Below are 13699 nucleotides of genomic sequence, written 5' to 3' on the forward strand. Positions count from 1 at the left end.
AGTAATGAACTCTACTAGCTAGAAAGCCTCAACGCAAAGAGGACAGACAGCTCTTGTGATAAAATTCAGACATTTCCCTCGATTCACATTATTCCTGCTCTAAAGACCTTCCGTGTCCCCAGATACCAGCTGATTCCTCACTGAAACTGACCATCGAACCATCTCACCTTATGTGTACTTACTTAACAGGACACAAACTTTAATTAATTGGGCTGGAAATTTAGTTTGCCTACTCTCAAGCAATGGTTTATTGTTAAAAAAAAAAAAAGTAAATAAAGCACTTGACCTTCTAGAGTGGGCTACAAAGAGATCCCTAAATTTAGGACAATTAGTTCTGCGACTGATTTTCTAAATACTTAGTAGCCCTCAAACATAGCACTAAACAGGCTGGTTTTTTGTAAAAAAGAAACAATGCCACTTTAGACACTGCTGTCAAGTTTTTGATAAACAAGTACAATATGCTCTTGGGAAGCTGGTGAATCTAATTCAAAACAAAATGAGATCTTGTGCCTTTTCCAAATGATGCCAGTGATTTTCCACTATATGTTCTCCTGCTGCTCTTTGAGGTCTTCTTTGTCGCCTCCTCCTGGTCTCCTGTGACTTGAATGTTGGTGCACTCCAGAGCTCAGTTCTCATGTCTCTCTCTTTCCTGGGCTGATACTGAGCAATCTCTCAGCTTTAAGAACCGCCTCCATGCCCACAACTCTGTTTTCTGTCTCTGGCTCCGACTTCTCCCCTGAACACCAGGCTTACGTATCCTCACACCTACAGATCTTCACACAGATGTTCAAAAGCCATGTCAGACCTAATCCCAAAACAGAATTTCTGATTTTCCCCCTAAAGATAGACTCAATCCCACAGTCTCCCCCCTCTCCATAAATATTAACTCCATCCTTCCAAATTGCTGAGGTCAAAAACCTTGGTGTCATTCTTGACTTCTCGATCTTTTTCCATGCACCGCCCACATCTAATCTGAGAGGAAAAGCCTAGGGGTTCTACCTTCCTAATCTCTCCACACTTTGACCACTCTCACTACCTCTGTCACAGTGCAAGCTGCCATTATCTCTCACCTAAATTCTTGCAAAATAGTCTCCTAACTGGTTTCCCGGCTTCAATCTTCTTCTCCAACCCCCATACCTAAGGTCTGCTTTGGCTATAGCTGCCCAGATAATCCTTTTTAAAATCTCCTTTGCTCACAACCCTCCTATGTCTTCCCCTCTCAGGCAGAATCAAGGTCAAAGTCTTCATAGCTGCCTTAGGCGCCCCACCTCATTCCTAACAACACCGCTTCCTTGCCATCCCTCTAGGCACACTCTCTCCTCAAGATCTTTGCAGTGGTTGGTCCTCTACCAGTGGTCTTTCTCCAGATAGCTTCATAGAAATGTTCAGGTCTAGATTCTAAGTCATCTTGTCAGTGAGTCTCTAGTCGGCCTGCCCATTTAAAAGTGCAACTTTGAGGTGCCTGGCTGGCTCAGTGGGTTAAGCCTCTGTCTTCAGCTCGGGTCACGATCTCAGGGTCCTGGGATTGAGCCCTGCATCAGGCTCTCTGCTCGGCAGGGAGCCTGTTTCCCCTTCTCTCTCTGCCTGCCTCTCTGCCTACCTGTGATCTCTCTCTGTCAAAAAAAAAAAAAACAAAAACAAAAACAAAAAAAAACAAAAACAAAAAACCCAAAACCAAAAATAAACAAACAAAAAACCCACAACTTTAAAAGTGCAACTTCTACTTCCCCCTCCAAGCCCTCTATCTCTTCTCTCTTCTTTCTTTATCTTTCTTTCTTTTTTTTTTTAAAGATTTTATTTATTTGACAGACAGAGATAATAACAAGTAGGCAGAGGCAGGAAGAGAGAGATGGGGAAGGAGGCTTGCTGCTGAGCAGAGAGCCTGATGTGGGGCTTGATCCCAGGACTCTGGGATCATGACCTGAGCTGAAGGCAGAGGTTTTAATCCACTGAGTCACCCAGGCACTCCTCTTCTTTATTTTTCTTCATAGCACTTATTATCTTCTGATGCATATTTTACTCATTAGTTTATTTTCTGTCTCCTCTCACTAGAAAGCCAGTTCTATCATGCCAGGGAATTTTGTTTCTTCATCTAAAGCCATGCCTATCCCATGGTAAGTGATCAATAGATATAAGTTGAATGAATAAATAAGTAAATAGTGAGTATTTATGACTAAGGCAAAAGCATAATTAACAAGTATGCTTTCATGAAGGATAGACCCCTTAAAAGAAGCCATCATACTTTTCCTTCTTTGTGACCGTGACTATCTAACAGGGTCTGTCATATTGCAGGCATTCAATAAATACTTGTTGAATATTTGTTGGAGAGCACAGACTGAAGCTATATTGCCTGTGTTCAAATCCCAGTACCTTTATTTATCAGCTGTGTAACCTGGGAAAAGTACTTAACTTCTCTGTGCCTACTATCCTCATAAAATAGGAATAATACTCATAATAGTAATTATATATGGGGTTGTTGGGACGATTAAATGAGTAAATATATGTACAGCATAGTTAGATGACAATGATGATGATAGTACTGCAAAACTCATAATGAAATAAGAATATTCTGAATAAGCTAAAACCACCTAAGTTTTTTAAGTGTGGAAAGCAATATGAATATGATCATATAGGCAAGTTATAACATGTCAGTCTGCAACTGAAAATCCAAGGATAACTACTATGACTTCCATGATAAAATCCAAACTTCTAATCTAGTGTTCAAGGTCTTCTAAATTTAAGTTTAAATGTTAAACCCAACACTTAACTGAAAAGTTAACAAAACATTGTTTTTGTCAAATAACAAAGTAAAGCATTTTCTAGAAATGGGTGATGATGATTTTTCTAGGGATCAATAATGCCTCCTCTTTTTACCAAGTTTTGTGATTTTCAAAGAGCTTTTACGTAGCTTGCTTGTTTATAATCATGATCACATTAAAAAGAAACAGGGCAGGAAAAAAAAGAGGGAAACACACCATAAGAGACTCTTAAGAATAGAGAACAAACCGAGGATTGATGGAGGGAGGAGGGCGGGGAATGGGCCAGATGGGGGATGGGGATTAAAGAGGGCACTTGTGATGAGCACTGGGTGTTGTATAAGCGATGAATCACTGAATTCTACTCCAGAAACCAATATGGCCCTGTATACTAACTTCTAAAATTGAAATTTAAAAAATAATAAAAGAAAAACAAAGAAACCAAGGCAAACATCATTATTTTCATTTTACAAATAAGGAAAGTGAAATTCAAAGAGAAAAAGTGAATTGTTTGAGGTCTCATAGCTGGCAATTGGTGTATCCAGGACTAGAAAACTGATTCTTCCGATACTGAATTCAGGGATTTTTTTTTTTTTTTAACCACAATCTTCTATTGATAAACACTGAATTTAAAGAGTGGATTTTGTATTCCTTGTATATTCAGCATGTATGTGGTATAAAATAGGTGTTTAATACATGTTTACTAATCACTTAAGGTAAAAGTATATATATATTTATTTTTTTGCTCTCACTACAGACTTGCCATAGAAAAGATAATTCACAGGGGTGCCTGGGTGGCACAGTTGGTTAAGCATCCAAATCTTGGCTTCAGCTCAGGTCCGTATTTCAGGGTCACAGGATTGAGCCCCAGGTGGGGCTCTGTGCTCAGCATGCAGTCTATTTGAGGTTCTCACTCCCTCTAACTCTCCCTCTGCACTTCCCACTCATGCTCTTGCCACTCATACTCTCTCTCTCTCTAAAATAAATAAGTAAAGGGGCGCTTGGGTGGCTCAATGAGTTAAGCCTCTGCATTCAGCTCAGGTCATGATCTCAGGGCCCTGGGATAGAGTCCCACATCGGGCTCTCTGCTCAGCAGGGAGCCTGCTTCCACCTCTCTCTCTGCCTGCCTCTCTGCCTGCTTGTGATCTCTGTCTGTCAAATAAATAAATAAATAAATAAAAATAAAATAAATCTTAAAAAATAGATAATTCACATCTTCTAACAGCAAACAAACAAGCCCCCAAATCTTGCTAACTTTCATACAAACTGAGTACTTTTCTAAGGCCCAAAAACTATTGTAATGGGCCCATGATTTCTTTCAGTATTCATATTTACTATTCGTTTCTCAGGAGTTCTGCAAGATTAATGCTTGGGTTTCATGACTTATAAGTCACTTTCTTTTGAACTAAAGAAGAAATCATCAGATCTTATAAGATCCTGTGTTCCCTTCTGCATATGTGATTCGAGCTCCCTTTTTCCTGTATTTGAAGAGTCAGAGAGATTTAACTTCAAATTGTGTTACACAGGAGTTTAAAACCTTATGCTTTAACATTTCATTGCATACTCCAAACATTTTCTAGGAATAATTAAATATAAGAAATAGTATAATGTTTTAAATATTTATTTGACAAACAGTAATCACAATTAGGCAGAGAGGCAGGCAGAGAGAGAAGAAGGGAAGCAGGCTCCCCGCTGAGCAGAGAGCCCGAGGCAGGGCTTGATCCTCTGATCCTGGGATCATGACCTGAGCTGAAGGCCGAGGCTTTAACCCACTGAGCCACCCAGGCACCCCTGATATTTGTATTTAAGACTTGAAAGTAACCTTTTTTTTTTTTAAGATTTTATTTATTTATTTGACAGAGAGACATAGCGACAGAACACAAGCAGGGGGACTGGGAGAAGGAGAAAGAAGGATTTCTACCAAGCAGAGAACCTGATGTGGGGCTTGATCCCAGGACCCTGGAATCATGACCCGAGCCGAAGGCAGACGCGTAACAGCTAAGCCAACCAGGTGCCCCTGAAAATAACCATGTTTCTAACTGAGCTGTGAACAACAGCTTTCTTGAACAACAAGAATTTAGCAGATACTATATAATAAACTTTTATCTTTTCTATTTTAACCACACTAATAGTGTTTCTCTAAAGCCTGGAAACACCTAGAAAAAAGCCTCTTTTTTTCTTGCCTGATATGAACAGGCATCACAAATAAAAACTTTCAGGGAAAAAGGAAAACAAAAGAAACCTAGTTTTTTGACCCTTTGGGTAATTTGAAGAAACAAGCATAGGGGCACCTGGGTGGCTCAGCCAGTCAGTCAGCAGCTGATTGGGTTTAGCTTAGGTCCTAATCTCAGGTTGTGATCTCAGGGTTGTGGAATTGAGCCCCACATCAGGCTGGGCACTCAACACAGAGTCAGCTTAAGATTCTCTTTCCCTCTCCCTTTGCACCCACTTCCCTCGCATGCTTGTATGCTCTCTCTGTCAAATAAACAAATACACCTGAAAAGGGGGGGGCAAATACATAGTGTTTTGTGGGTCAGTTGTCTGCTATAGCTGATCTCACCAAACGAGTGGAGATATTTCCTCCTATTGGCTACCACTTAGGTGACACTTCAATGATGATTTTCATGGCTTGCCAAGGTAGCTGCCCCAGTAAAATTAACCTGCAAGTTTTAAAGCCTTAAAAACTAGGAAGCTCACTTCCCTCAGCCTCTTCTCTTCCACTTCCACTGTTGTGTTCCCCATCTCATCTGTCAGAAACGGATGATGAAAAATGTAGTCTAACAAAGGGAGAGGCACTCAGCCGCCAAGTCTAGTGGACACTGTGTCTAGACGTTGGGCAGACAATACATTTACAATGTGGTACAGGCTGCTCGTGTAAACTGTTATCCCCTGGCACCTACCCACTAGGGCGGGAGTCCAAGCTTGTGATGGGCCGCACGCCATGCCAACAGATGGGCATGGGGATGACAGCCAAGGGACTATGTATGTGCATCAAGTATAGGTGTTGAGAACAGGAATTCCAACTGAGAAGATCAAAATGACTGTCTGTCTCAAGCTTATGGTTAAGAGCTTGTCAATTCATGCCTTGTTTAATATAAATGGACTGGAATTCAAGAGAATGGACAGATTTTGACAAAATCTCAGGTTTATTATCTTAAATAGAAAGGTAAAAATAACTTGGACATTTGCAGAAAATGGTTTGGTGGTATTTTGTGAGCAGAAAATGTTTCAACTTCTCCAGAAAATTTCGTGATTATTAAAACTTCTTTTAAAGAGATGTGTATTGGAGTATTTTACAGAATTAGCTCATTAGCTTCTCATCTGTTATTACAATCCTGTAGTGCATTTAGTTCTTATTTCAGTGTCATGTATAATTCTCAAGGAAATACATCATAACAAATCAATGAAATTGAATTTCCTAATTTAATCATTTGTTAAATCTCAAAAATGCCTGAGATTCACTCTACTTTGTTTTGAAGACCACTCAGAGGCTATTGGTGTTTAAAGTCTTTCTTTTAAAAAATATGATTTCAAAGCTTCAGATCAGAAAATTACGTGATTTGAATCAGAAGTGGGAGGAGGGGAGATTCAGAATCCCTTAAGATCACTCATATGAACAGAGAAAGAAACATGTGGCTTATATTACATAACTTCTCTGTGCTTTCCCCCCCCTACCTAATAAAACTAGGGAATTGGACTAGATTATCTCAAAGGTCCTTTCCTGCTACAATTCCCTATTCCTAATATAAACAAATGAAATGGCACTTTTCTTGCAAAATACGAATCCAGATTCTGAGTAGAAGTCTCATGGCTGTCACAACTCCAAAAGAAGGTAGAGCACAGGATTCCTGCTACACGATTCAAATTGCCCTGGATTCCTAAGTTTTTTTGGAGGTAAGAAGTCTGGATTCCTCTGCCCGCTCTCCAAGGCCTTAGAGACAATTCTCCCCGATCATTCAAAACTCCTCCATAGAAATATTTTTTTATTTTTTGTTGAGGAATATTAACATAAACAGGAAAGAATACATACGATAATAGAATAGTTCATGAACTCTCCTAAGCTGAACACACCAATGAAAACAGCAACAGAAGAAGAAACAAAATATCCTCAGCACGCCCAGAAGGCACCACTGTTTCCAGTCACTCCCTCATCAACAGCAACAGCTACTGGGACAAATTTGAACTTTGTATAAATGGAATCATACAACATGTGCTCTTTTGTGTCAACTTCTTTTACTCGATATTATGTTCATGAGATTCACTCACATTGTTGCAGGTAGTTTTAGGCTGTTCTTTCTCATTGCTATATAGTAACTCATTTATCTATACTACTGTCGACAGGCATTTGGCTAGTTTCTAGATTTAGGCTATGACAAATAGTATTCCAGTGAATATTTGAGTACACCTCTTTTTAAATAAATATGTAGGAATGCATTCATTTGGGGCATATGTTGAGGAGAAGATTTGCTAGGTCATAGGGTATGTGTATGCTACTCTAGGAGACATTGCCAGTTTTCTCAAGTTTTCTCAATTTACACACCCACCCATCCGTGTATGAGAATTCCTGTTGCTCCACATCCCTGCCAAAATTTAGAATTTGTCTTTTTTGTTTTTTCAGTTTTGCTTTTCTGGTGGATATTCCAAAGTATACTTTTTAAACATTTGTTTTATTGAGGTGAAATTCACATAACATGAAATTAACATTTTAAAAGTGAATAATTCAGTAACAGGTAGACGTTCACAATGTTGTGCGCCCACGTCTGTCTAGCTCTCGAATGGCCCCAAAAGGAAACTGTACCCACTAAGCATTCCCCCCCTATTCCCTGAGTCCTCCCCACCTACCCACGCAGCCACCAGTCTGCATTCTCTCTATGGATTCACTTATTCAGGATATTTCATATAAATGGAATCATATGTTTTCAAGGTTCATTCACATTGTATCAGTACTTAAATCTTTTCATAGTTGAGTAATTCCCCGTACACATATACTACAATTGTTTATCGCTGCATCCATTGATGAACATTTGGGTTCTTTCCACCTTTTGGGTAGGGTGAATTGAATTGTACTGCTATACATATGTGTGTACATATATCTGGTTGAATCCCTCTTTTGGGGATTATATGACATATATATCTCTGAGGGGTGGAATTCCTGGGTCACATGGTAATTCTATTTAACTTCTCAGGAAATTGCCAGAGTTTCCCAACAGCAGCCCAACCATTTTAGATTCCTACCTGCAGTGTATAAGGGCTCCAGTTCCTCCACATCCTCAGCAGAAAAATAATGCTTAATATTTTCCAGATTTTATTTTATTTTTTTACAGATTTCATTTATTTATTTATCAAAGAGAGAAACGCAAGAGCACAGAGAGGGGGAGTGGCAGGCAGAGGGAGAAGCAGGCTCCCAGCTGAGCAAGGAGCCTGATGCAGGACTCCATTTTAGAACTCTAGGATCAGGACCTGAGCCAAAGGTCAGGCAGATGTTTAACTGGCTGAGCAACCCAGGAGTCCCTATTTTCCAGATTTTAAAAAGAATTATGACTAGAGCCACAGCCATCCTAATGGGTATGAAGTGGTACCTTATTCTGGTTTTGATTTACGTTTCCCTAATGACTAGTGACGTTAAGCATCCTCTCATGTGGTCCTTGGCCATTTACATATCTTCTTTGGAGATAAATCTGTTTAAGTCATTTGCCCATATTAATGTTAATTGGACGTTTGTCTTTTTCCTGTTGAGTTGTGAGTGTTCTTAATATATTCTGGATACTAAACCCTTATCAGATATATTATTTGTGAATAGTTTCTCACATTTTATAGATTATCTTTTCACCTTCTTGATAATGTCCTCAAACATTAACACAAAATTTTTAGTTTTCATCCAGTCCAATTCATTTATTTTTGTTGCTGTTGCTTGTGCTTTTCATGTCATATCTAAGAATCCGTTGTTAAATCTAAGGCTATTAAGATATACTTTTATGTTTTCTAAGACCTGTGTGATTTTAGCTCTTATATGTAGATTATGGATCCATTTTAAATTAATTTTATATATAATGCGAAGTAGAGAACATTTTCATTTTTTTGTATCTGGTTATGCCAGCACTATCTGTTGAAGAGAATGTCCTTTCTCCCATTGAATGGTCTTTCTATCCTTGTTGAAAACCAACTGACCACAGATGTATGGATTTATTTCTGGAATCTCAATTCTATTACATTGGTCTATGTATCTGTTCTTCCACACTGTTTTGGTTACTGTAGGTTTGTAGTGGAGTTATGAAACTGGGATGTCTGAGTCCTTCAACTTTGTTCTTTTTCAGTGTTTTCTGGCTGTTAAGGGTCCCTTGTAATTCCATATGAATTTGAGAATTGATTTCTCCATTTCCTCAAAAATTGTCATTAGGATGTTGACAGATTTCACTGAATCTATAGATCACTGAGTAGTACTACCATCTTAACAGTATTAACACTTCCCTTCAATGAGCACAGGATGTCTTTCCACTTATTCAGATCTTCTTTAACATTTTAAAACAATATTTCCAGTGTATGATTCTTCCACCAATTTGATTAAATTTATTCCAGACACTTTATTTTTTAGGATGATCTTGAAAATGGAATTATTTTCTTAATCTCCTCATCAAATTGCTCATTGCTGGTATATAGAAATGCAACTGTGTGTGTGTGTGTGCACGCGCATGTGTGTGATGGAGAGAGAATATGTGTGTTATCTTGCACTTTGAATATTTCCTGAAATTTATTTGCTCTAGCAGGGGTTTTTTTTTTTTCTTTTCTCTTTTTGGAAGAGCCTTGGAGATTTTTCACATGTAGGTGAATAGAGATAGTTTCACTTCTTCCTTTCCAATTTGGATGCCTATAATTTTTTTTTCTTCTCCTCTCACTCTGGCTAGAACTTTTAGCACATTATTGAATATAGTGGTTAAAATAGACATCCTTGTCTGTTAACTCTTAGGGGGAAAGTTTTCAGTCTTCCAGCACTGAATATGCTAGGAGTGGTTCTTCACAGATGCCCTTGATCATGTTAAAGACATTCCCTTTTATTCCTAGTTTTCTGAGTATTTTTTATCATGAAGGTATTTTTAGATTTTGTCAAATGACCTTTCTGTATCAATTGAAATGATCATGTAGTTTTTATCTTCATGCTATTAATATGGCATGTGATATTGATTTTCTTATATTCAATCAGCCTTGTATTTCTGGGATATTTCCCACATTGTTATTGAATATAATTATTTTAACATATTGTTGGATTTGATTTACTAGTATTTTGTTGAGGATTTTTGAACTTATATTTATAAGGAATATTGGCCTCTAGTTTTCTTTTTTGTATGGTATCTCTGGCTTGAGTATCAGAACAATACTGACCTAATTGTATGAGCTTGTGTTTCCTCTTCCATTTTTCAGAAGGGTTTGAAAATAAGTGTAATTAATTCTTCTTTAAATGTTTGGTTTTAATTTGCATTTCCCTATTGTTTAAAGAAGTTGAACATCTTTTCATAGGCTTATTGGCCATTTTACTTCATCTTTTGTGAAAGTTTGTTCAAATATTTTGTCCATTTTCCTATTGGTATTCTGTCCTTTTCTTGATTTGGAGAAGTTTTTCCATATTTGGGTAAGTCTTTTGTCCATAGATGTATTGTTATATATTTTTTCCACTCTATAGTTTGCTTTTTCATTCTCTTAAGAATGAACTTTTTCTCCTTTTGAAGAACAGGCTTCTTAATTTTAATATAGTGCAATTTATCATTTTTTTCTTTTGTGGAAATCCTTATTTGTATTGTGCTTAAACCATCTTTGCCTACTCTGATGTCATAAATATTTCTCCTGTACTTTCTTCTAAAAGCTCTATCATTTTTACCTTTCACAACTACTTGAGTCTATCTGAAACTTATTTTTGTGTAAGATGTGAGGTAAGGTTTAAGATCTTTTTTTCTTCCATATAGACATCCTACTGACCCTGCCAGTCCTTTCTTTACTGGCTTGCAGTATCACTTTTATCTTAAATCAAGTAACTTGTATGTGTATGAATCTTTTCTCAGATTCTTAGTTGTCTTTCTCTTCTTTTGGAGCATAACATAATGTTATGTTCCAAATAATGGTTTATCCATGCTCTAATACCACATTGGCCTAATTACTATAGCTTTATAATATACATCCTAGTATCTGTGAATGAAAGTTCTCCAACCTTGTTTTCCAAGATTGCCTTGGGTATTCTTCACACTTTGCATTTCCATCTTAATTTCAGAACCAGCTTCTCAGTTTCTACAAAGGAAAAGAAAAGAATCTTCCAAGAATTTGGGGATAAGATTAGAAGAAATGCTGTAATTATTCAATGAATATTTGCTCTGTGCCAGATTTTGGCCATGCTCTCTAGGATGTGTGGTGGTGTGTAGGAATAGAGTAGTCCATGAGACACTGTACTTGCATTCAAGGAGCAGCCTCACTAGTTTCCGAATTCCACACTGAGACTCTCCATAGATTTGATGCAGTATTTGTGTTGCTTTTTAATTGTGACAGTTTTATAATGGGTGAGATTAGACACATGCTGAGGCATTTTATGCTCATTTGTAAATGTCTTTCTGATGAAATGAGGTGATTTCCAAAGACTTATGGGGTATCACTTAAAAAATAGGAGCTCAGAGTTATCTGAGTTCTTTACAGATGATTTTATTTAATTCTCACGACACCATCACCCACCAATTAGGTAAAGAGTATTATGCCCATTTTTACAGATAAGGAAACTGAGGCTTAAAGAATAATTTACCCAAGATTTTATCACAAGTATATTATGGATCTAGGGTTGGAACCCAAGTCTTCCTAATTCCAAAGCATCAAAATAGAAATATCAAGAATAAAAATTATATAAAATGACTTATCCCTATGATTTAATTTCTTGCAACATGTCTGCATGTGCAATGTCATAACAGAAGAGTCATGATATGAATGTGGTCTTAAACACAGAGATAGACATATTTGAATTGTTGGTGTGTCTGCAGTGCTCTATGGGTGGGTACAAAATATCTAGAGTCATTCTTCACTTCTTCATATCAGGGAGATTATATGATAGTTGTCTTTCTCCGATTGACTTTTTTTGCTAAGCATGATACCCTCTAGTTCCATCCACGTCATCGCAAATGGCAAGAATGAATTAAACAAGATGGGATTGGGAAGGAGACAAACCATGAGTGACTCTTAATCTCACAAAACAAACTGAGGGTTGCTGGGGGGAGAGGGTTTGGGAGAGAGGGGTGGGGTTATGGACATTGGGGAGGGTCTGTGCTATGGTGAGTGCTGTGAAGTGTGTAAACCTGGCGATTCACAGACCTGTACCCCTGGGGATAAAAATACATTCTATGTTTATAAAAAATTAAAAAAAAAAAAAACAAGATTTGGCTTATGCTGCAAAAAAAAAAAAAGTATCTAGAGTCATAGGGAAGATGGAATTAGTTATCTGGCCATGTTGGGGCTGAATGGAGTAAAAAATCAAGCAGTGTTGAAGGATGGGACTTTGGTATTACATGGCGCAATTAACTATGGTCATCTGGCATGAAGTGCTAATTCATATAAAGCATTGAAAGACCCAAGCCCCAGTCCCAAGAAACAATATGAAAGGTATGAAGAATTTAAAGACTAGAGGGTAAAGTAGGTCCTTCTAAAGGTATTAAAGAACTTAAAGGAAAAAAAAATGGCCAAACTCAAAATCCTAAGCAATTGGCATATATCAAGGGGTAAAACTAGGGACTTCCTATGATTCTTCTTGGAGAATCTCTTATCTATTGTATCAAAGCTGATAGATCCCAAAATAAAAGCTGAGATTATTGAAAATCAAACATCAACTTAGATCTTGTGAGTTATCTAATTTCAGTATCAGTGGAAGTACCAGCCTTATAGAGTTCTCATGTTCAAGTTAAGGGACTGAATGAAAAAGTGGAGGACCCTGAGGATTGGAATATGGATATAAGCAAGGATTAGAACAACTCAGAATATACCTCTAATCCCCATTGAGTATCCATCCCTTGCCAACTAACGCTGTTAAGACTGTTCTTGCTTTGGCTGAAGATTCTATAAAGACCTGACCTGATGAGAAATATTTCCTTCATATTTTAACTTCTAAACACCCCATTGTGTCTGTCTATTTATCTATCTCTATAGTTATATATATGTTTGTGTGGTTATATATGTAACTATCATTATATATACATATGTAACTACATACACATATACATATATAACTGTATATAGTGATATATGTACATATAGTGATATTAACACATATTTCACTATAGTAATTTTAACATCTTGTTAATATAGTATACAAACCATTAATTATATAATTAACAATTATATTAATAACTAATTTATTAATATGGTATTAACATAATATCCCTATATATATGAACATATCACTATATATACATATATAACTGCTATATATACACAGAAAACTACTATATATACATATATAGATGCTATAGCTTTATATAGTTACATATATACACATATACATAAATAACTACACATATATACATAACTACATAGTATAGGAATACATGTATTAGCACACAGAACACATATAATTACATATATTATATTATATACATCCTAGTATGTCCTGAAAGTGATAGGCTATAATAACCAAATCCAATAAAAGAGATACCAACTATATAGTTGTAAGATTATGCTAATTGATATTGCTAAACTTTGGAAATAGATCCTGAGGATGTTCGACCAAAGGCAATGGGATGGAATTTTTTTTTAAGATTTTATTTATTTATTTGACAGAGAGAGATCACAAGTAGGCAGAGAGGCAGGCAGAGAGAGAGGAAGGGAAGCAGGCTCCCCGCCGAGCAAAGAGCCCGATGCAGGACTCCATCCCAGGATCCTGAGATCATGACCTGAGCCAAAGGCAGCGGCTTAACCCACTGAGCCAC

Source organism: Mustela nivalis, assembly GCF_964662115.1.
Source record: "Mustela nivalis genome assembly, contig: HAP1_SCAFFOLD_1141, whole genome shotgun sequence".
NCBI classification, from domain to species: domain Eukaryota; kingdom Metazoa; phylum Chordata; class Mammalia; order Carnivora; family Mustelidae; genus Mustela; species Mustela nivalis.